The sequence below is a fragment of the Perca flavescens genome, chromosome 19 (genome assembly GCF_004354835.1).
Source record: "Perca flavescens isolate YP-PL-M2 chromosome 19, PFLA_1.0, whole genome shotgun sequence".
NCBI classification, from domain to species: domain Eukaryota; kingdom Metazoa; phylum Chordata; class Actinopteri; order Perciformes; family Percidae; genus Perca; species Perca flavescens.
In genome coordinates, this window is record NC_041349.1 from 3,246,449 (window position 1) to 3,272,007 (window position 25,559).

At 44.1% G+C, this 25,559-nt stretch overlaps 2 protein-coding genes across 3 annotated transcripts in view; both read left to right on the plus strand.

The window, feature by feature from the left end:
- Positions 1-25,559, plus strand: part of LOC114574049 (coxsackievirus and adenovirus receptor-like) — a 253,603-nt gene that overhangs the window by 90,568 nt on the left and 137,476 nt on the right. The gene's annotated exons all lie outside the window — the stretch shown is intronic.
- Positions 1-25,559, plus strand: part of LOC114574082 (coxsackievirus and adenovirus receptor-like) — a 104,457-nt gene that overhangs the window by 6,923 nt on the left and 71,975 nt on the right. The window lies entirely within an intron of this gene.

Below are 25,559 nucleotides of genomic sequence, written 5' to 3' on the forward strand. Positions count from 1 at the left end.
GTGTAGAGAGATCTTCAACATGTCTTCTGTTTGGTGTTTTGGTAATAATACATTTTATATGGAGGGAATTTTAAATGCTTGTTTTCTGCTCGGCCATATAAAGCCTTGTGTTGCCTTCCAAGAATAATATATTTCCAGCTAATGATATAATATGCACTTACTGAGGAGTTGATGATATTGTGAATATTGTTGTTATTGTAATTATAAAATCATCTCATGCAGCTCACAATATCTCAGGGGGACATAGAGGACCAGTCTCTAAATAAGACCTTAAACTGGATTTATTATCTACTAAGTAGATGTACATGATGTTTGCCAAAGGAAATGTCATGAAATGTGAACTATACAAAAGTGATTATCTTTGAAATCAGTTGATAATTATTTAATGTGAATGAATGGATGAACTAATAATGATCAGAGACATGATGGAAGTTGATAACTCAGTTTTAACATTCAGATACCTTAATGCGCTTTAAACTTTTCTATCTTATTCTGGTAAATACTTTATTTTTCTACATTTGTATTAAGCATTTTTTTTTTTACTGTTTTACACAAATAAAGCCGCTCCAAATATCCAACCTCATATTTTGTGTGTGTGTGTGTGTGTGTGATATAAATATATTAATGTTAAATGTGTGTTTTATTAATATGTTAAATGAGTAGAGAAGGATCAGAGACTGGGGGGAGGATGTGATCCTGAGAGACTAAGACCTGAATCTGATGGAGGGTCTCTGGTCTCAGCTGAAGACACCTTTGTCCAACATGTCTCCAGGATTTAGAGAAACTCTCTCACACTGGTTTCATGCTTCATGAGGTGTTCTGGTTCTTGTAGCTGCTGCTGTGGTTGGTGTCCTGATGTATAAAAGACGTGAGACCAGGACAACCTGCTGCTGCTGATGATGATGATGATGAAGCATCAGCCGATAAGTTCACTGACATCTCCCAGAGCTCTTAACACCTGACTGGTTTCTCATGGTCTGTATATACAACAGGATTATCATTACTGCTATGGGTGGGAGGTCATGTGCAGATCTGCTATTTGGTCAGTTTGCCCCCCATCATGGTGGTGGAGGGGTCTGTGTATCTGAATCTGTATTATCAGGGCCCAGTTGTTCAAAAAATTTAATCTGGATCAAGTTGATCTGGATTTTGAAGTTGCATGTTTTGTTATCCAGGATCACCTGATCCATTTTACTGTTATGCCAGTTGTTTAAAGGAACATTGGATCACTGTGATCCAAATACCACATTTCAGTTTTACCATATCCTGTTGACCACAGCGTTAAATGGAGCCAACAGTGTAGCCAGCAAAGAACATCAGGTAGGCCACAAATAGCCAGTGTTTGTTTAAATTTTAAGAAACAGAAACATTTGACATTCCTTATTTTGTTAAAATGTGAAATAACAAAAAGTAAACAAGACTATCAGCATTTCCGTGACTCACTGTGACTTCAACAAAACTGCAGAGCCGACGTAGTTTGCATCGTCTGCAGCTCTGCGTGTGTGCGAGTGTGTGCGAGTGTGTGTGTTTGTGTCAGAGCTCCGCTCTCTGTCAACTTTCAGAGAGGACAGATAAGCTTGCTCTTACGCGCTCTCAGGTACCGAAATGTCAACGTTTAACGTGTAAAAAAACAGGGGGCGAATTTACTGGTCGCACATGTGCAACTGGATGTAAAATTCAGTCGCTCACTCTCAAATTTTGGTCGCAAAATGTGACCATTTGGTCGCAGTCTGGAGCCCTGCCGGTAGTAATTCTATTGTCTTAAATCAACGAGGTCATTATTGCGCTATGCTGCCACCTACTGACACAGAATAGTATTTAATTTCTCTGCCAGTCATCATATTGAGGCACAGATGCGCAACATTGGCAAATTATTTGCAGTAACTCAATAAAAAAAGTTGTTTGACAAATTAAGTAAAATCTGATAATTTCTCACGGCACACAGGACGATCTCTCACGGCACAGCGGTTGAAAATCACTGGTCTAGACCACACTCTATAATTTACAAAGCCCCAACAATTCCAGTAATTCCCCCAAGAGCGAGCATTAGCAGTGGCTGTAGCGACAGTGGCGAGGAGAAACACATTGCATAACTAAGAGAGGCAGGTTATCTTAGAGAGAGGTGCCGGATCGGGCTTGAACTCTCCCTGACAGTCTGTTCCTCCTGACGGAATTTCCCAGATTTTACAAGATTTAGGGTGTGTCTGACACAATTAGAGGAACGTTTGCCCTGAAGGCTTCCCTGTAGCCTGCGCTGCAGTCAGATTTTCCATCTTCAGACTACCTGAGAGTAAACCTGTGTATATAACGGCAGTTTTTCAGCTCTCTGCCAGTTCTCATGGATATATTAATGCTCCTATTGTTCCTTCAGATCCTCCCACTTCAGACACACACAGCCCACCTGACAGTTAACCTGTGTGTATATCTAACGGCAGTATTCCTTGCCTCATTCAGCAGCAGGTCTCTCTCAGCTGTCATGCCTCCATTTCTGCTCCTGGTGTTACTTCTGTCTTCAGTAGCTTCTGGTAAATATCAGCTGTTATTGTGAGAAGACTCGTTCTCGTGCGTTTTTGGTGTTTCAAAAAAAAAGTGTAACTTACCTATTTTTCATGTGATATTTCACAATGTATAGGACTATATGAAGTATTGAGTAATGTTGTTAAATTATCAATAACAATTGTTGTTTTTGACTTTAGTCAATTAAATACAAGAGTGATCGAAAACACTGGTTGAGAGAGAGAGAGAGAGAGAGACCCCCTTTCCAGGGGTCAGAAGAAGGAAACATGCAGTCTTGCATGCATTGTTTTGGTCAAAATGAGTATTACAACAAGTGAGAGCACTCTCTCTCCCCCTAGGGTGAGCTCTCTCTCTCCCCCTAGGGTGAGCTCTCTCTCCGCGTGGGGGTGCATACCGCTCAGAACCAACATGAAAAAAATGTAGCTAGTAATGTTCACTCAGCGTTTAGTTTTGGTGTTAAACTGTGTGTAAAATGAGCGGTGACATTAAATCACCCTACGGTACCGTCTATTTGCTGGATGGTTTCAAGGTAACGGTCGGCAGCTAACATTAGCAGATAAGCCCGTACACTGACTCCCCCCACCACCACCACCACCACCACCACCACCACCACCGCTGAAAAAACTAGAGTAAACACTGTTTCCTTTCATCACAGTACACTGCAGGGCATGCATCACTTTGCAGCAGGTTTAGTCTGGTCCTTTGGCTGTTGACTTCTGCTTTCATTGGTGGAAAGTGTGAAGATGATAGGTGAATTCCCACGGTCTTGAGGTATTCCTCTACTGCAGTATCTGAAAGAGAGACCTCTACCTTTTGGGATCTGGTTCTTAAAGGAACACGCCGACTTATTGGGAATTTATCTTATTCACCATAACCCCCAGAGTTAGACAAGTCCATACATACCCTTCTCATCTCCGTGCGTGCTGTAACGCTGTCTGATGGCTCCAGCGGCATCAGTCCAGCACAGATCCTGCAGGTGAATGGTTCCAGTAATCCTACTGCTCCCAATAAGTGACAAAATAACCCCAACATGTTCCTATTAACATGTTGTGATTTATAGAGTCACAGCGTGTACAAAAAACAACGTAACATGAGACACAGCCGTCTTCTAACTGTAAACAAACCAGGAACTATATTCTCAGGCGGAAGAATATAGTACTTGGGCGGAGTGATATGCTCGCAGCAAGCCTGTCTGAGAATATAGTTCCCGGTTCCCACGCTGTGACTCTACAAATCACAACATGTAAATAGGAACATGTTGGAGTTATTTTGTCACTTTTGTCACAATTGGGAGCAGTAGGCTAGTTGGAACCAGTTACCTGCAGGATCTGTGCTAGGCTAGGCTAGTTGGAACCAGTTACCTGCAGGATCTGTGCTAGGCTAGGCTAATGCTGGAACCATCAGACAGCGTTACAGCACGCACGGAGATGAGAAGGGTATGTATGGACTAGTCTAACTCTGGGGGTTACAGTGAATAAGATAAAGTCCCAATAAGAGATGAGAAGGGTATGCATGGACTAGTCTAACTCTGGGGGTTACAGTGAATAAGATAAAGTCCCAATAAGAGATGAGAAGGGTATGTATGGACTTGTCTAACTCTGGGGGTTACAGTGAATAAGATAAAGTCCCAATAAGAGATGAGAAGGGTATGTATGGACTAGTCTAACTCTGGGGGTTACAGTGAATAAGATAAAGTCCCAATAAGAGATGAGAAGGGTATGTATGGACTAGTCTAACTCTGGGGGTTACAGTGAATAAGATAAATTCCCAATAAGTCGGCGTGTTCCTTCAAGGAGTTAAACCATTTGAATAAAAGAGGGTTCACATTCATTTTGTTTAACTTGTGTACAAGCAGGTGAGGTTGAAGCGTGTTGAAAGCTGAGCTCAAATCTGCCTGTTAAAAACTAGTCCTCATCAATCCAACGAAGTTAAAATTCCATCACAAAGAAAGCGGAAGGAAACGGAAAATACTAAAATTGAATTGAGTCTTACGTTGAATAGAATTTTACAAGTGATGACATTTTACAACTCAATTAGTTTTGAAACTATTGATTTTGTGAAATGAGTTTTCTACAGAGTCCTGCCTGTTGAAATAACATGATGTTATCACAATGTTTTATTATTATTGCTTTTCAGAGATAAGTAACCTAACAGTGGACCCTGGAGATGATGTCATTCTGCCATGTCAGGCTCCTAGTTCCTCCATCAGAGCTGTAGAGTGGACCAGACCTGACCTGGAGCACCCAGAGTACGTCCTCTATTACAGCGATGGACATTTGGATCCAACCCACCAGCATCCATCCTTTAAGGACAGGGTGGAGCTGGTGGACAGAGAGCTGAAGGACGGAGACGTGTCTTTAACTCTGAAGAATGTGAGCAGCATCGACGCTGGAACATACCAGTGTCGAGTTGCATCAGATAGTACAAGACATAAAAATAGAGCCGTCGTCAACTCTGAGTCAATCAGTACCCTCAGAACCATCAGAATCATCCGTCTGCAGGTTCCAGAGCCAGCAGGTGAGTGAGTCTCTCTCAGTGAGTTTTTCTGAGTATCAGGTTGTAGCTGCAGTTTCTAACATCAGAGAGGATGAAAGCTGCTCCACTATCCACACATCTACTGACTCATATGTTTTATTATCTTCAGGTTCAAGCAGAGGACACTCCGAGGATGAAATCTCCTCTCCTGGAGGCCGAGACCTTGGACTGGCAGCAGGTGTTCTGCTTCTTGTAGCTGCTGCAGTGGTTGGTGTCCTGATGTAGAAAAGATGTGAGGACGGGAGACCAGGACAACCTGCTGCTGAGGCATCAGCCGATAACTTCATCTGACAACTCACAGAGCTCTTAAGGCCGGTTAGCGTGAGCATGGCGTTTCTGCTGCGTGGATTTTTCTACGTCTTTACACACCAGAAACGCGTCTGACGCGGCACTGCTGCTGCTGCTGCTGCTGCTGCTGCTAGCCTCGTCTGGACACATGGATGTTTCCTATTGATAAAATGAAATTCCATGTTAAACATTAATATATTCTGATCTGATTACAGCAAAGACAACGTCGGCAGTATTGACGGCAAAATAGGCTCCAGAATATTTCCTTCTGGATTGACAGGTGCAATATATGAAATTAATATTATTTTAAATTACATTTATATATCTGCATTTATGTCAAAACCTAGAGCCTACATGTCATTTATTAATATGTATTTGTGTCTAAATGACATATAAACATTTTCCTATTCTATTTTGCCTGGAAAAGCTTCCAACACGCTCGCGTCTCGCGTGAAAAATAGACGCCGGTTCTATTTCTAGCAGGCACGCGTCTCAGGCAGTGTGTAAGCTCTAACCTGTTACCATGGGAGCCCAAATATGAACGGACACGCCACGCAGCTGACACGCTCACGCCACGCATCCAGTGTGTAACTGGCCTAACACCTGACTGTGTTCTCATGTGTTGTATAGACAACAGGATTATCATTACTGCTGTGGGTGGGAGGTCATGTGCAGATCTGCTATTTGGTCTGTTTGGCCCCCATCATGGTGGTGGAGGGGTCCGTGTATCTGAATCTGTATTATCAGGGCCAAGTTTTTCCAAAAATGTAATCTGGATCAAATTGATCTGGATTTGGAAATCCCATGTTTTGTTATCCAGGATCACCTGATCCATCTTACTGTTATACCAGTTTTTTAAAGGAACATTGGATTGGATCACTGATCCAAATACCAAATGTCAGGATGACCAGATCCAGTTGACCAGAGCCTTAAATGGAGCCAACAGTGTAGCCTGCTGGCTCAGCAAAGAACTACAGGTAGGCCACTAATAGTTATTGGTTGTTTTAATGTTAAGAAACAGAAACACTGTAATAAACATAAAACATTTGACACTTTATTTTGTTAAAATGTGAAAAAAAAAAAAAAAAAAACAAGTCTATCCAACAGTCTGTATCTCATTAGATGTGACATGCTTCATATATGCTTCAGATATGAAGAAATGTATCTATCATCAGTAAACCTTGATTTTATGATCATTCACTTAAAAGAAAAACCTCTGATTTTAGCTTTTTTATTTCTGAATTTATTTAGTTCGAAAAATCCCAACTGAATCCTTCTGATGGGATCAGGATAATCCTGTTGTTTTTTTAAACCAAATAAATCCCAAACCCAGTTCAAAGTTTTGAAAACCCCAAAAGGCAGGTTTGATCCAGATCAAATGTAAGATCGGATTACATGGTCTGATCTTAGTTCAGAATCCCTCTTTTGCTTTTTGAAAAACCCATTTCCAAGACTTGATCCAATCCGTGATCCAACATCCCTCTGGATTACTTCAGAAAAACTGGGCTCAAAATATCTCAGGGGGACATGGAGGACGAGTCTGTCTCTAAATAAGACCTTACACTGGATTTATATCATCTTTAAAAAAAGTACTGTTGCTTTAAAGAAAAACAAAGTAACTTAACTAGCAAGCTTTTAACAGGAAATTATGTGTCTTTAGTATATTTATAGTTAAATATCAGCAGACGGAGCACCCACCAAATATTTTTGAAACATAAATAAAGCTTCTCCAAATATCCAACCTCATATTGTGTGTGTTATATGAATATGTTAAATGAGTAGAGGAGGATCAGAGACTGGGGGGAGGATGTGATCCTGAGAGACTAAGACCTGAATCTGATGGAGGGTCTCTGGTCTCAGCTGAAGACACCTTTGTCCAACATGTCTCCAGGATTTAGAGAAACTCTCTCACACTGGTTTCATGCTTCTCTCAGTCAGCGTTGTTGGGGCGATGAGGTCGGAGATATATCCCAACCTCGGCCTGGGCGGCTGTGAGTCTGTAAGGCTGTGTAAAGACACAGACGCTATACTACAGACCATAGAAGAAGAATTCAGTTCTCAGAGCTGCTCTACCTTTGACCCCAATCAGTATAAACACCCAGACGTTTCACGGTGACCATGAGAAACAGGAAGCACCCACCAGGCCTGTGGTCCACAGCAGTACACAGTGTAGTAGAGGGTGGTACAGTGTAGTAGAGGGTGGTACAGTGTAGTAGAGGGTGGTACAGTGTAGTAGAGGGTAGTACAGTGTAGTAGAGGGTGGTACAGTGTAATAGAGGATGGTACAGTGTAATAGAGGGTGGTACAGTCAGTGTACTAGAGGGTGGTACAATGTACTAGAGGATGGTACATTGTACTAGAGGGTGGTACAGTGTAGTAGAGGGTGTTACAGTGTAGTAGAGGGTGGTACAGTGTAGTAGAGGGTGGTACAGTGTAGTAGAGGGAGGTACAGTGTAGTAGAGGGTGGTGCAGTGTAGTAGAGGGTGGTACAGTGTAGTAGAGGGTGGTACAGTGTAGTAGAGGATGGTTCATTGTACTAGAGGGTGGTAGAGTGTAGTAGAGGGTGGTACAGTGTAGTAGAGGGAGGTACAGTGTACTAGAGGGTGGTACAGTGTACTTCGACACAGTGAACCACCAGATCCTCATTTCAACACTCCAGAATCTGGGTGTCTCAGGCTCTGCGCTCTCATTGCTCACATCTTACCTGTCAGACCGAACCTACCGGGTAACTTGGAGAGGATCTAGCTCAGAGCCTTGCCCACTCAAAACTGGGGTTCCTCAGGGATCAGTCCTGGGTCCCCTCCTCTTCTCTCCGTATACCAACTCTCTTGGATCTGTCATTCAGTCGCACGGCTTTTCTTATCACAGCTACGCAGATGACACCCAACTAATTCTTTCCTTTCCTGAGTCTGACACTCAAGTAGCAGCACGTATCTCGACCAGTCTGACTGACATCTCTTCTTGGATGTCCACTAACCATCTGAAACTCAACTTTGACAAGACTGAGCTCCTTTTCCTTCCAGGGAAGGGCTCTCCTACCCAGGACCTGACTATAACAATCAACAACTCTGTGGTAGTCCCCACCCAGACTGCTAGAAACCTGGGTGTGACACTTGACGACCAACTCTCCTTCACTGCCAACATTGCTGCAACCACCCGATCGTGTAGATACATGCTGCATAACATCAGAAGGATCGTCCCCTTCTAATGCAGAAGGCGGCTCAGGTTCTGGTTCAGGCTCTAGTCATCTCACGTCTAGACTACTGCAACTCCCTCCTGATTGGCCTGCCTGCATGTGCCATCCGACCCCTGCAGCTCATTCAGAACGCAGCAGCTCGACTTGTCTTCAACCTCCCCAAGTTCTCTCACACTACACCGCCTCCGCTCTCTTCACTGGTTACCAGTGGCTGCCCGCATCCGCTTCAAGACACTAGTACTTACATACAGGGCCACAAACGGATCAGCCCCAGCTTACATCCAGGACATGGTCAAACCATATACCCCAACCCACTCACTTCGCTCTGCATCAGCCAAACTGCTTGCTGCCTCCTCACAACGAGGGAGAACTAATCACTCAACCAAATCCAGACTGTTCACTGTCCTGGCTCCTAAATGGTGGAACGAGCTCCCCATCGACATCAGGATGGCTGAAAGCCTACCCATCTTCCGCCGAAGGCTAAAAACACATCTCTTCCGACTACACCTCGGATAAAATATAAAAAAAAAAAGAAACTCTTGAACCTGCACTTTTATACGTTTCTTTGTAGCTTTGCTTATTTAAAGCTAATGTACTTGCACTTACTACTTGTCTAGAGTTTGTACCTTCTCAGTTGAATGCACTTAATTGTAAGTCGCTTTGGATAAAAGCGTCAGCTAAATGACATGTAATGTAATGTAATGTAATGTAGAGGGTGGTACAGTGTAGTAGAGGGTGGTACAGTGTAGTAGAGGGTGGTACAGTATAGTAAAGGGTGGTACAGTGTAGTAGAGGGTGGTACAGTATAGTAGAGGGTGGTACAGTATAGTAGATGGTGGTACAGTGTAGTAGAGGGTGGTACAGTATAGTAGATGGTGGTACAGTGTAGTAGAGGGTGGTACAGTGTAGTAGAGGGTGGTACAGTGTAGTAGAGGGTAGTACAGTGTAGTAGAGGGTGGTACAGTGTAGTAGAGGGTGGTACAGTGTAGTAGAGGGTGGTACAGTGTAGTAGAGGGTGGTACAGTGTAGTAGAGGGTGGTACAGTATAGTAGAGGGAGGTACAGTGTAGTAGAGGGTGGTACAGTGTAGTAGAGGGTGGTACAGTGTAGTAGAGGGTAGTACAGTGTAGTAGAGGGTGGTACAGTATAGTAGAGGGTGGTACAGTGTAGTAGAGGGAGGTACAGTGTAGTAGAGGGTGGTACAGTGTAGTAGAGGGTGGTACAGTGTAGTAGAGGGTGGTACAGTGTACTAGAGGGTGGTACAGTGTAGTAGAGGGTGGTACAGTGTAATAGAGGATGGTACAGTGTAATAGAGGGTGGTACAGTCAGTGTACTAGAGGGTGGTACAATGTACTAGAGGATGGTACATTGTACTAGAGGGTGGTACAGTGTAGTAGAGGGTGTTACAGTGTAGTAGAGGGTGGTACAGTGTAGTAGAGGGTGGTACAGTGTAGTAGAGGGAGGTACAGTGTAGTAGAGGGTGGTGCAGTGTAGTAGAGGATGGTACATTGTACTAGAGGGTGGTACAGTGTAGTAGAGGGTGGTACAGTGTAGTAGAGGGAGGTACAGTGTACTAGAGGGTGGTACAGTGTACTTCGACACAGTGAACCACCAGATCCTCATTTCAACACTCCAGAATCTGGGTGTCTCAGGCTCTGCGCTCTCATTGCTCACATCTTACCTGTCAGACCGAACCTACCGGGTAACTTGGAGAGGATCTAGCTCAGAGCCTTGCCCACTCAAAACTGGGGTTCCTCAGGGATCAGTCCTGGGTCCCCTCCTCTTCTCTCTGTATACCAACCTTCTTGGATCTGTCATTCAGTCGCACGGCTTTTCTTATCACAGCTACGCAGATGACACCCAACTAATTCTTTCCTTTCCTGAGTCTGACACTCAAGTAGCAGCACGTATCTCGACCAGTCTGACTGACATCTCTTCTTGGATGTCCACTAACCATCTGAAACTCAACTTTGACAAGACTGAGCTCCTTTTCCTTCCAGGGAAGGGCTCTCCTACCCAGGACCTGACTATAACAATCAACAACTCTGTGGTAGTCCCCACCCAGACTGCTAGAAACCTGGGTGTGACACTTGACGACCAACTCTCCTTCACTGCCAACATTGCTGCAACCACCCGATCGTGTAGATACATGCTGCATAACATCAGAAGGATACGTCCCCTTCTAATGCAGAAGGCGGCTCAGGTTCTGGTTCAGGCTCTAGTCATCTCACGTCTAGACTACTGCAACTCCCTCCTGATTGGCCTGCCTGCATGTGCCATCCGACCCCTGCAGCTCATTCAGAACGCAGCAGCTCGACTTGTCTTCAACCTCCCCAAGTTCTCTCACACTACACCGCTCCTCCGCTCTCTTCACTGGTTACCATTGGCTGCCCGCATCCGCTTCAAGACACTAGTACTTACATACAGGGCCACAAACGGATCAGCCCCAGCTTACATCCAGGACATGGTCAAACCATATACCCCAACCCACTCACTTCGCTCTGCATCAGCCAAACTGCTTGCTGCCTCCTCACAACGAGGGAGAACTAATCACTCAACCAAATCCAGACTGTTCACTGTCCTGGCTCCTAAATGGTGGAACGAGCTCCCCATCGACATCAGGATGGCTGAAAGCCTACCCATCTTCCGCCCGGCTAAAACACATCTCTTCCGACTACACCTCGGATAAAATATAAAAAAAAAAAAACTCTTGAACCTGCACTTTTATACGTTTCTTTGTAGCTTTGCTTAAAGCTAATGTACTTGCACTTACTACTTGTCTAGAGTTTGTACCTTCTCAGTTGAATGCACTTAATTGTAAGTCGCTTTGGATAAAAGCGTCAGCTAAATGACATGTAATGTAATGTAATGTAATGTAGAGGGTGGTACAGTGTAGTAGAGGGTGGTACAGTGTAGTAGAGGGTGGTACAGTATAGTAAAGGGTGGTACAGTGTAGTAGAGGGTGGTACAGTATAGTAGAGGGTGGTACAGTATAGTAGATGGTGGTACAGTGTAGTAGAGGGTGGTACAGTATAGTAGATGGTGGTACAGTGTAGTAGAGGGTGGTACAGTGTAGTAGAGGGTGGTACAGTGTAGTAGAGAGTGGTACAGTGTAGTAGAGGGTGGTACAGTGTAGTAGAGGGTGGTACAGTGTAGTAGAGGGTGGTACAGTATAGTAGAGGGAGGTACAGTGTAGTAGAGGGTGGTACAGTGTAGTAGAGGGTGGTACAGTGTATTAGAGGGTAGTACAGTGTAGTAGAGGGTGGTACAGTATAGTAGAGGGTGGTACAGTGTAGTAGAGGGAGGTACAGTGTAGTAGAGGGTGGTACAGTGTAGTAGAGGGTGGTACAGTGTAGTAGAGGGTGGTACAGTGTACTAGAGGGTGGTACAGTGTAGTAGAGGGTGGTACAGTGTAATAGAGGATGGTACAGTGTAATAGAGGGTGGTACAGTCAGTGTACTAGAGGGTGGTACAATGTACTAGAGGATGGTACATTGTACTAGAGGGTGGTACAGTGTAGTAGAGGGTGTTACAGTGTAGTAGAGGGTGGTACAGTGTAGTAGAGGGTGGTACAGTGTAGTAGAGGGAGGTACAGTGTAGTAGAGGGTGGTGCAGTGTAGTAGAGGATGGTACATTGTACTAGAGGGTGGTACAGTGTAGTAGAGGGTGGTACAGTGTAGTAGAGGGAGGTACAGTGTACTAGAGGGTGGTACAGTGTACTTCGACACAGTGAACCACCAGATCCTCATTTCAACACTCCAGAATCTGGGTGTCTCAGGCTCTGCGCTCTCATTGCTCACATCTTACCTGTCAGACCCGAACCTACCGGGTAACTTGGAGAGGATCTAGCTCAGAGCCTTGCCCACTCAAAACTGGGGTTCCTCAGGGATCAGTCCTGGGTCCCCTCCTCTTCTCTCTGTATACCAACTCTCTTGGATCTGTCATTCAGTCGCACGGCTTTTCTTATCACAGTTACGCAGATGACACCCAACTAATTCTTTCCTTTCCTGAGTCTGACACTCAAGTAGCAGCACGTATCTCGACCAGTCTGACTGACATCTCTTCTTGGATGTCCACTAACCATCTGAAACTCAACTTTGACAAGACTGAGCTCCTTTTCCTTCCAGGGAAGGGCTCTCCTACCCAGGACCTGACTATAACAATCAACAACTCTGTGGTAGTCCCCACCCAGACTGCTAGAAACCTGGGTGTGACACTTGACGACCAACTCTCCTTCACTGCCAACATTGCTGCAACCACCCGATCGTGTAGATACATGCTGCATAACATCAGAAGGATCGTCCCCTTCTAATGCAGAAGGCGGCTCAGGTTCTGGTTCAGGCTCTAGTCATCTCACGTCTAGACTACTGCAACTCCCTCCTGATTGGCCTGCCTGCATGTGCCATCCGACCCCTGCAGCTCATTCAGAACGCAGCAGCTCGACTTGTCTTCAACCTCCCCAAGTTCTCTCACACTACACCGCTCCTCCGCTCTCTTCACTGGTTACCATTGGCTGCCCGCATCCGCTTCAAGACACTAGTACTTACATACAGGGCCACAAACGGATCAGCCCCAGCTTACATCCAGGACATGGTCAAACCATATACCCCAACCCACTCACTTCGCTCTGCATCAGCCAAACTGCTTGCTGCCTCCTCACAACGAGGGAGAACTAATCACTCAACCAAATCCAGACTGTTCACTGTCCTGGCTCCTAAATGGTGGAACGAGCTCCCCATCGACATCAGGATGGCTGAAAGCCTACCCATCTTCCGCCGAAGGCTAAAAACACATCTCTTCCGACTACACCTCGGATAAAATATAAAAAAAAAAAGAAACTCTTGAACCTGCACTTTTATACGTTTCTTTGTAGCTTTGCTTATTTAAAGCTAATGTACTTGCACTTACTACTTGTCTAGAGTTTGTACCTTCTCAGTTGAATGCACTTAATTGTAAGTCGCTTTGGATAAAAGCGTCAGCTAAATGACATGTAATGTAATGTAATGTAATGTAGAGGGTGGTACAGTGTAGTAGAGGGTGGTACAGTGTAGTAGAGGGTGGTACAGTGTAGTAGAGGGTAGTACAGTGTAGTAGAGGGTGGTACAGTGTAGTAGAGAGTGGTACAGTGTAGTAGAGGGTGGTACAGTGTAGTAGAGGGTGGTACAGTGTAGTAGAGGGTGGTACAGTATAGTAGAGGGAGGTACAGTGTAGTAGAGGGTGGTACAGTATAGTAGAGGGTGGTACAGTGTAGTAGAGGGAGGTACAGTGTAGTAGAGGGTGGTACAGTGTAGTAGAGGGTGGTACAGTGTAGTAGAGAGTGGTACAGTGTAGTAGAGGGTAGTACAGTGTAGTAGAGGGTGGTACAGTATAGTAGAGGGTGGTACAGTGTAGTAGAGGGAGGTACAGTGTAGTAGAGGGTGGTACAGTGTAGTAGAGGGAGGTACAGTGTAGTAGAGGGTGGTACAGTGTAGTAGAGGGTGGTACAGTGTACTAGAGGGTGGTACAGTGTACTAGAGTGTGGTACAGTGTAGTAGAGGGTGGTACAGTGTAGTAGAGGGTGGTACAGTGTAATAGAGGGAGGTACAGTAGGCCTTTGCTTCAGTTAGAGCTCTGCTGAGGAGGGAAATTAAGTCTGTACGGAGGACATATTGTCTGTCTGGGTCTGTTCCTGTAATCAGAGAACAAAATGGACCTTGTGTGTCCAGTTAATAGCAAAATATAATTATATTAATTAATTAATTAATATTATGATAATTGTAAAGTTGTTCGGTCTGATACCGTAACTACTGAGGTGGTTTTAACCTGGAGTGACCTGGCTGACGCGTTGATTTAACATGCTGTGTAGCGTTCAAGAATCGTCTGACGATGTTGCATTGCAGATTAACAATATGTTTATTTGGTAAATCGTGCAGCATGAAATATCCATTATTTCATGTTTTCAGCGATAAATCCATAAACAATTAGACAACCTTAGAACAAAGGCTTTGGCGCCAATGCACTCCAGCATCACAGCATTCGGTGTCACAGCGTTAGCGGTCAAAAACCATTTGCCCTTTCCGGGCCAAACACCTGCCGGCAACAATTTGGAGCTCACCTTTATAACCTTGCCTCAGGTAATACCACAGCACCACCCAATGTACATACAAAAAACAACACCCAAAATCTAAACACTTGAAACAACATATTTGACTCCTACACACCGGCCCCTAATTGGCAATGGCCAGTGGACATGACAATTCAAACAAGTCAAGAGTCAAAATGTTGTAAATTTGTGTTTCCTTGCCTCATAGCTTCACACTCCCTCCTGCTCTTCTCCAGTTTGGCCGTCCGCCTGGCCAGAGTCTCCCGTAGCTTCTCGTTCTCCTTGTCTCTAGACCCCAGGCTGAGCTGTTCCTTCAGGACTTGATTTTGTCCCCAGAGGAATCGCACCCCATTAGCCAGCTGAACCTGCTCCTCGTTGCCATGGATGAAGATGTTGGTGGCTGGATCTTTCTCCACCTCTGCTAGTCTCTTCTCCAGCTGTTCCCTGAGACGGTCATTGGTGCGGATGCTCTCCTCCAGGCGCTATCACAAAGTGCGTATCTCCTGCAGATGTTCTGCCAGCAAGTCTGAATTCGTTGTGCGAGGCTGTTCAACAAAATCTTTTTGTGAGCCAATGTCTCCGTCTCATTTATGAGACTGAGTCTGAGGCTCTGAACCATCCTGATCATGGCTTTGATCCTGTTCCTGATGGTGGGAGCTGGTCTGGGTCATAACTGAGCGATGAAGGTCCAGTTCACTGTGCAGGGTGGCGTTGAGATCTTCGTTTCCCCTCAGCTGATCCTGTAGTCACCAGTTCTCCCTCTACATGCCCGACAATCTGCTGGCAGAATCCCTGTGACCAGGCACACCGTTTTCCTGAGCTCCTCTTACAGGAAAGACAGATACTCCTGTCCAATCAGAGGGTTGTTGCGGGCTGTGGGCTCGATTAACACTTTGTGTGGTTGGGCTGCTGTGGTAGGAGGAGGAGTTGCAGTCCGAGTGGTACAGATCAGAGCGAGAGCTGTTGTGGTTGCTGGGACTTTGGCCTCTGAACTGGCTCTGCAGGCACGAGCTCTTCCGCCTCTGGATGAGACTGTTCTTCTCCTGCAGCTCCTTTGCCAATCTACGAGACAGTTCCAGGGCCACCACTTCCTCATTATCCAGACAAGACTCTCCTTTGTCCAGCCATCCCTCCTGCCTGTCCAGAATGCTCAGGCTCTTGTCCAGCTGCTCTTTGACCGCCTCCCCCATGTAGTCGACTTTACCGGCCTGTAGCAAATCCTTAAAGACCTTGCTCAGCGTATCCAGCTGCCAACGCTGCAGGGCTCCAAGCCTACGGCTCTCTTTAATCTGCTGCCTCAATTGTGCCAGTACCCTGACTTGCGACTGCACCATGGAGTCCAATCTTGCAGGTCGCAGGAGACTTTGCATTTGGAGGATGAGTTTGACCACAAACCTTGCATGTCAAGCGCCTGTCACAATCCCTGCTCATGTGACCATTACCTAAACATGCAAAGCAAACTCCCTTTTCCCTCAGAAAGTGAATCTTTTTATTATGCTGCTTTCCATTGAACTGTTTGCATTCTTCCAATGAGTGCATACCAGCACAGCAAAGGCATCCAGCTTTTTTTTCCTTTCCTTGATACGATGTTGACTCCTTAACTTCCTCGGGCAAATCCATAGATGTTACTGTGGTGGCGACAATATTTCCATATGCTTGGTTCCTCGGCTGAGATCTAAACCTGGTGAAAGTAGTCATGTTAGCAATGCCAGGTGATGGATCCCGATTGTCACCAAACAGCGGGTCAGAAAGAATGCTGACACGACGCTCAATAAATCTGACCAGATCATTGAAGTGAGCTCTCTGGTTAGTGGTTTCCATTATGCCATAATCTATGGTCCTCCATTGCTCCCTCATTTTGAATGGTAACTTTGAAATTATGGCTCTCATGTTAACAGGCGTGTCCAATTCCTGTATGTACTGGAGCTCCTCCATCATATTGCCACAGCCACACAAGAATAATGAGTAGGCTTGAAGTGCTTTTACATCCTCAGATTTTATTGTTTGCCAGGTCAACACCCTTTCAATATATGCAGTTGCAATTTTGTACTGGTTGCCAAAGTGCTCCTGTAGCAGACCCTTTGCCACTCTGCCCTACAAAGGCAAAACGCCGTAACATCATGTTTGGGCAAAAATGAGTTAATGTCACTTTTGGGGTATTTGAGACCTCCTTTATCATGTGAATAAATATCGTGAGTCAATTTGATTGTTTTAACGAGAAAATAAAAGACTATGACAACCGTAACATCCAAAACCATACGAGAAACCACAGCAGAACGCCGTAACAGCTGTTACGGCTCTTTGCCTTTGTTACGGCACGCTGAAGTTGAGTTAAGGTGTTCTGACTTTGTTTAGCCAGCCATCAAGAGATGTTACTGTGCCGCCGTGATGTTACTGTACTCTGGCCTCGTCGTACTGTCAAAGTTTGCCGCTTTTAATTGTCACCAAACTACGTAACATACACACGATATATCTTTCAAATAAAGTGGCGATGATTCCTATTCTGTCAGTGTCCGTGACAGCCCTGAGCTAGCTAACTTTATCACGTAGCGCTAACGGTGATGCTGACACACCTCCTCACTTTGCGGAGCCTCACATCAGACGCCGAAAACGAATCATTAAATACACAACTGGCATCCTACCTTTCCATGCAATCCCATATAATCCATGGAAAATATAATCCATAGCAAAGCACGTCATCTGCTGTATGCAGAACAATCCATACGTGTTTGAGCCATATTTCCTTCTTGCAGGTGTTCATGTCAAATCTTACACAAATCCATAAAAGCACTAAGCTAGTTATTGCTAACGTCCGTACAAAGTATGCTAACCTAAATGTTATCTCAGAATTAAAAAGTAGTAATCCAAGTCAAGTTTGTTGACTGTGCATCTTGAGCAGTTTTGGTGGCCCTTAACCCTTAACCAGGGGCTGTTCTAGGATCAGACCTTTAGGGGGGCTCAGCCCCTAATGAGAATATGACACGGATACAGTGCCTTGCAAAAGTGTTAAACATTATATATTTATTGTTAAACAATATATATACCTATGTATTCAATTATAATTAAATTATCTTTATTAAGAAAATATTTCTTGTATTTATTCATACTGTATACTGTACTGCAAAGTAACTTATCTGTCATACTGTTCAACTGTGTTAGTGTTGCCACACTATCCTGATCAAATAGTACTAAATAGGAACAACCAAATGTCTTCTATATAATTTAAAACAAATCCCTTGATGACTAGACCTTGGTTAGGTGTTCTTATAATGGATGTAAGTATGGTGAACAGCAAGCAAATATTGATTATATGTCAGTTACTGCCTTTTGCCTTTGCATGACTCCTTGTTTTTGGCACATGATACAAAGGCAGAGTACAGTAACTGCCAAACAAGGTCAAAGGTCAATTTTGAACTCAAGATTTTTTGCATACAATCATTTCTTCATTATAACAACTAGTTGTCAAATTCTGTCAAGTTCTACCTATAATACTTCTGTCTGGACAAAACAGAAACTTTAAAGTCATTTTTCTCAGTTTCACACTAGCGAGTTAAGGTCTTTTGCCTTTGCAGGGCAGCACTATATAGCCTCGCTCAGGCTCCATATGTTGGCAGCTACGCACCAACTCTTGTGGCTGACCTTTGGTAAATTGTTCCAAATAGTACAAACAATCTGCCCTTCCTGCCTTTTCCTCCACTCCGTGCTCAAAAGCTTTGATAAATGCTCTGTATTGGAGAGGGTCCCCTTCAAAGATGGATATATCCCGTGGCGGCAGCGACAACGAACGCTGCTGCTGCACCAAAGCAGCTGATATTTCGTTTTGCCTGTGCATAATGTGAAGTATGTCTCCAGGTGGATTTGGACTGATTTGATGAGTGTATTTGGATTGCATTCCTTCATCCTTCCTCATTTGCACAGTTGTTGGTTGGCATTGAGAATGATGCAATGTTCCCAACATATTGCTTTCCTGCTGCTGTTCAATACTGCACTGATGTTTAGAAGCAGATTTAACCCATTGCTCAGTTTCCTTCCGTCGCACATCCATAGATATATGTAATTTTGTTGTTTAGGTTTCCTTGAACCAGGTTTGTACTCCCTTGCCATAGGGTTTAATACATTGACAGTTTCCATTTTCCTCATTTCTCTTTCCAGATATGAATTCATGCCATTTGAGGGTGCTTGAGAAGAACAGTTTTTCATCAGAGACCTGTAATACTGCCAGCATAGCATTAGATGCACCTAGTTCCACCTCCAAACCAAGCTGCTCTCTTTTCCTCCTTAGATGTTGCTCCTGCTCCTCCAAAGCATGTTGTTCCTTTAACGCTGCAGCACGAGCTACCAATGCAGCTCTATTTGCCTCAGCTTTTATCCTTGCAGAGGATGTTGTACTTAAATTACCATTGACACTCCCTTTTGAGCCTTTGCTGCCAACATGTGAAATGCTGTCCTTAAGATTTATATCATCAACACAAACATTTGCATGACCTTCTTCATTACTTGCAATCCACATTTTTGTATCAGCAATACATTCATCATTAAACAGCATTTTTGCTTTAAACCATATTTCATGTTTTTCACATTCATCACGTGGCAGTAGTCGCAACAGAGATTCATGCATGCATTTTGATTCATCACATACATCAATCAATTTTCCAAGAGCATTCTTTACCTGTGTTATGTCACTCTTTAAACCCAACCCTTGCAAGGAATTTCTTAACACACTTGCCTTGCTTAGCTTCGCCTTTCTACCATTTTGTAACCTATCCAATTCCCAAGCAAATGCCTTTTCAGTAAGCTTAACCACCCGTTTCTCAGTTTGTACTTAAAAGGTATTGGTTTTGTGATAAATAAGTGTTGTATTCGACTTTTTCAGCTAAAAGGGTGATCTTATGTTTGACCAACTGTATGGGAAATGTATTTTGCAGTACAGTGGAAGGGGGGGAAGGCAGAGAGACAGAAGAAGGTAAAGGAAGGGGCAGAGAGACAGAAGAAGGTAGGGAGGGGCAGAGGGAGAGAGAAGGTAAAGGGAGGGGCAGAGAGAGAGAGAAGGTAAAGGGAGGGGCAGAGAGACAGAAGGTAAAGGGAGGGGCAGAGAGAGACAGAAGGTAAAGGGAGGGGCAGAGAGAGAGAGAAGGTAAAGGGAGGGGCAGAGAGACAGAAGAAGGTAGGGAGGGGCAGAGAGAGAGAAGGTAAAGGGAGGGGCAGAGAGACAGAAGAAGGTAGGGAGGGGCAGAGAGACAGAAGGTAAAGGGAGGGGCAGAGAGACAGAAGGTAAAGGGAGGGGCAGAGAGAGAGAAGGTAAAGGGAGAGGCAGAGAGAGAGAAGGTAAAGGGAGGGGCAGAGAGAGAGAGAAGGTAAAGGGAGGGGCAGAGAGAGAGAGAAGGTAAAGGGAGAGGCAGAGAGAGAGAGGGTAAAGGGAGAGGCAGAGAGAGAGAGAAGGTAAAGGGAGGGGCAGAGAGAGAGAGAAGGTAAAGGGAGGGGCAGAGAGAGAGAGAAGGTAAAGGGAGAGGCAGAGAGAGAGAGAAGGTAAAGGGAGGGGCAGAGAGAGAGAGAAGGTAAAGGAGGGGCAGAGAGAGAGAGAAGGTAAAGGGAGAGGCAGAGAGAGAGAGAAGGTAAAGGGAGAGGCAGAGAGAGAGAAGGTAAAGGGAGAGGCAGAGAGAGAGAAGGTAAAGGGAGAGGCAGAGAGAGAGAGAAGGTAAAGGGAGAGGCAGAGAGAGAGAAGGTAAAGGGAGGGGCAGAGAGACAGAAGAAGGTAAAGGGAGGGGCAGAGAGAGAGAGAGGTAAAGGGAGGGGCAGAGAGAGAGAGAAGGTAAAGGGAGAGGCAGAGAGAGAGAGAAGGTAAAGGGAGGGGCAGAGAGACAGAAGAAGGTTGTAGAGTCTTTAATCTCACTCTTACATTAGGCCAATATGGTGGGATCAGGGGAGAACTTGCTCGGACGCATGACGTGCCAATAATCAATGCCCACACTTTGTCTGCATTTCGGTGCTGTGACCCATTTATTTTCAGTATCACGGCCTGCTTACCGTCGCACAAGCATAGAGTCCATTTGATTTCATTTAATTTCTGGTTTAGTTTCCTTGCCAAACAACTGAAACACTACCCAAACTGACACGACTGACACGGTAAAAAGCTGTCTGCTTTCCCCGTTTTCCACACCTGTGTACCTTTGGCTGATTACCTTTATGCCTTCCCAACACAATGCTCCACCCAGTGCTCAAACATAAAACTGCACATTAATTGACATTGCTCCAACAAAGGTAAAGGGAGAGGCAGAGAGATAGAAGGAGGGAACTAGCAGGAGGGAGGCTGTGGACTATATTGCAGTTTCAACATTTAAAGGAATATTTCACCGCTGGAAAGCTGAATATATCTTTAAATTGGGTCACTTATGTAGTAGAAATATTAAGAAAAAAATTTTAAATTGGTGCCTTCTAGGCCGAGAAAAGACAGAAAATGTGTTTTTGGCTTATATGGATGAAAGACACCAAATCCCAGAATGCACCTGCTTCGCTTCTTTATGAGTCCACTCCCAAGCCACGCCTACCGCTTGACAGACAGACAGACAGACAGAGGCATTCAACTAAACTTAAGCATATTTTATTGTCATTTCAACCATATACATGAAACAACGTTTCATCGTGACTGAAGTGCTGTTACACATTTAAAATATATCAAAATGACATTATATAAAAATAGCATACTTGCACACACACTTTATATGCTCCGTAAAGTTCAGCCAACACATTCTAGCCTTAGCGCTTGGTGGGCGGTAAACACCGAGTATAAACACAGCCGTGAATTAGCGTGCAATGTAGAATGGTCGGCATTTAACAGTCACAAACTCCACCAGCAGTTAGCAGTTAAATGGATACAAATCACCACTTTGTTGCACCGCTCCGCGTTAACACAGCCCACCTCTTTTACCCGGCGACAGAACATCTCTAGCTCAGAGGGCTAGCAGGCCTGGTAGCTGGACAGTCCGGTACACTATTCAGCCATGTTTCCACAACAACAAAAACACAGCAGTCTCTGAACTCACGTTGGGAGTTTCGTTGAAGGAGGATGTAGTCCAGTTTGTTGTTTAATGAGCAGACACTTGCAAGCAGGATGGATGGGACAGGGGGACGGCTAGCGTTAGCTTTCCACCTAGCCGATGAGGATGTCCCCTAGCCAGCTAGCGGCATTGAGCGACACCGCTGGTCCCCGTGCAGGCGAAGCTCGCGTAGTGTGCCGAGTATTCCGTCTGTAATAACGTTTCCTGCATATTCTCCGATCTGTACCAATGTATCCCGAGTAGTTTGAAATTAGATAATTGTTATAAATGTTTTCTGCTGAAAACCGAGAGCCTGTTTAGCGAAGCTTCAAGATGGCTGACAGTCGTTTTCATTTGGAATACCTCGGCCAGACTCGGCAGTCCAACCCCCTATGGCCGTGTTGAAAACATGCGGAAGTAGCTCCTTCTACTGGCTGTAGTCCTTGCCTATGACGCAAAAATCGTCATTTTACGTCATCGGAAGATTTTTTCCAGACCTCCAAATGCAGAGATCTCTTGTCTCAGGGGGACATGAGGGAGGGAAGCACGGTCATTCAGAAATACTATCGGGTTTCTACTGATACAAAGCTGAATGCTAAATTGGTGAAGTATCCCTTTAAAAAGACATCATTCATGGATCATTGAGGTTTGTTTGACTGCCGATGTTAGAGCTAGCTAACGTTAGCGCTGCAATCATGCAAAATAAAAAGCAATCCAACAGCACATTATACAATGTAAACAAAGACACGTTTTCTTGCGGCGGCCTTTATAAAATGAGCAGTGGTGAAAGTTATTGTAGTCCACGGATGTATTAAGAGAAAGTTATAATCTAGCTAGTCATGTTATGATGGGAAGTGGAAGTGAATATGCTCTTCTTCTCCGTTTTTTTTGGTGAATTTCTGTAGCAGAAACAGCGCCGCCTATAGGCCTGGAGCATGAAGTAGCGCGTTGAGTCATTTACAAATGGATTCGTTTGGACGCAACTATTCTTGAAACGAATCCAGGGAAGACGGGTAAAAAAAAGATCGTTTTGGTACGTGTGGACGGGGCCTCAGAACGTGCAAGATTGCTGTAACCCTTCCTGTAAGCTCAGCCTCTTGCGAATGCAGTTTCTCGACACTGAAACTGATAAAAACCTTGCAGTCCACCACTACTGATGAGAGACTCAGTGATCTTGGTGTCCTGAGCATAGAGTCCAGAAGGGCCAAATGTGAAGTCCTTGTACGTTATTCTCTGGCGCTACCCGAGCTGGCTATGTCCTCCGGTAAGAGAGTTGCTGCAACCTTCGCTTTTAGTTCAACACATTTATTGATATCCAAATCCAGCAGTGAATAAAGTGGTTGTGGCTTCTGATGGTATGTGTTTGTGTGTGGGTGTGTGTGGTTTTCTGTAAAATAAAGAAATACAGAATATGTACATATAACCTGTACATAACGAATACCCATATATACAGATTACAGATCATTAAGCAACAACTCACTGCAATATACACAATTATATGCAATATACATTATTGCTATGCAATAAATAGTTGCTGGGCAAACAACCAAATAATACTGGATAGTAATGGGAATCAATAGAACCCAATGTAGTAAAGAATATAGGTTTCATTGTGCAGTTACATCTATTTGTCACTAGATGGCGTTCTAAGACCACAAATGAACATAACGGCTACATACAGGTGCAATGGTCATGTGATAGACCAGCGGCGCGAATGGCACGGTGAAATGCGCTTCAACAATTAAACCAGCAACACCATCGCGAGTGCAACAGCTGAACTAACCCTCAGAAGGATTGTAATTAACTAATGTACAACACTGTACTAACATACATCCATGAATCAAAGTATTAACTATTGTTTCTGAATGATATATTTGCAGTAAGCTCCTAGCATTACAGTAGACATAAGCATGCAATCCTGAACTATAGTAAAGAAAATACTATTATGTTAGCTACACAAATAAAGATACATGCAACACCAGCATGGACATAAAATTGTGCACTTACATTCTCAATAAAGCACACGGCAACACAACAGAATGCTATATAAGTAACGCAGCTGTACTCGTGTCTGCAGCGATCTACAAAGGAAATGGCAAAGTTGTGCATGTGCGCAAATGCATGAGTCGAAGGAGTGACGAAGGCTCATCAGTCCAGCAGGGAGTTTTCCACACCAAGGCTCTGGATCTTGATGTATTTGTGGACCGTTTTGCCAGATGGCACAACCGCCGTATCCTGTTGCTGTAGTATAGTGTATCTATATGATATATACTCTAGTAGCGTATGGGAAAAATGAAAAGTGAGAGAAAAAAAATTATAAGATGATGTAAAATGAACAATAAAACAACAAGCTTGAGCTTCTTAAGACACGGTGGGTTTATCTGTTGTCAATACCGACGGTAAAGTGAATGGAGTTACCCCCCAAAAACATTGTCTTAACCATTCGATAATAATAGTGTTTATATAATAATAATAATAATAATAATAATAAAAATAAAGTGTTTATATAGATGAGATTATAATCTCATCTATATAAACATCTTTATTTTTAATATTTTCATGTAAGATGAGATGTAATATTATTAAACTCAGGGCATAAAGTATTCCTGCACCATGCTGGATCTCCGGCGTGCGTCTGTGAGGGAAAAACAATTGAGAATTTACATGCGGTTTATTTTTTTATTTTCGAGTCAATTGATTTCACCTACCAATCATATGAGAGGAACGCAGCTCTAACTAAAATGAATCCATTTTTTTGAGGCCTTATGGCCCAGCCCTACTTCCTACTAACCCAGAGTATGTCAGGCAGACCAACAGCTGACAACCATGCAGCTAAACTAACTGATGGTGGTGGAGACTTGCGAAAGTTGCTGCATGTGTCAACAACAATAGTAGTGATGTTACCCGTGAACCCTCTGCTTCGAGGCATGTATCGAAAACATGAACCAATTTGGAATGAAGCTTTGTATCGGAGCTCGATTCGTTTGGAGATAATCACGTGACCAGTGAGGTCCGAAGCTTCGTTTCACACACACCCACGTCACTGCTTCGAGGTTCAATTCAAAAGCTGCGCGAGCAGCGCGACACGGGGCTGGGGTTGTTGCAGTAGAGAGTCAACAGAGTCAGGAGAGTTAGTGAATAGAGAGATTATTATAGCCAGTAAGAAAGTGTATAGCCAATAGAAAGTTCATAGCGAGTAGCCTAGTTTATAGTGAGTAGAGAGTTTATAAAATAGAGTTTAGAGCGCCTTCTGCACTGCCTATCTCACCTATTTGGCTGAGGAGACAATGTTGCTCTAGGCTACATAGACTTAATCACAGAAATGAGTGTGCAATGTGTTCTTCATTCATTTCCCTCCCAAATTGATGTATTTGTTTACAAACACAAGACAGTTCACAACCAAAATCCTAACTTTATAGTTTGATTATTTTTTTTTTGGCGGAGAAGGCAATTACATTTTTATTTATGCAAGGTCCCACATAGGCTTAGTTAGCCTATTTATGTCATTATTTATTCATGAATTCATACTTAAAATGTATTCATCTTCAACTCTAAAGTCAGGGTACCCGCGGGGTCTTAAAAGCATTGAAAAAGTCTTAAATTTGATAATCTCAAATTAAGGCCTTAAAAGCCTTGAATTTGGTATACAAAGTCTTGGATTTCGTTAAAGGTCTTACATTTTTGCCTTTTCTATGATTAAGTTAATACCGTAACAAAATTAACTGTTACTAATGTAGGCTAATTAAAAACTGACCGGAGCCCGTCTCTGGACGCACCGGAGGACCGAGACACAAAGTAAACACTCCTCTCTGACCGTTACCGGGGGGTTAGCGGTTAAACTGAGCGGAGGATGTGCGGGGTGTGTCGGTGTGTCGGAGCCTGGCTGGCCACTCGGCGCCTTCAGACAA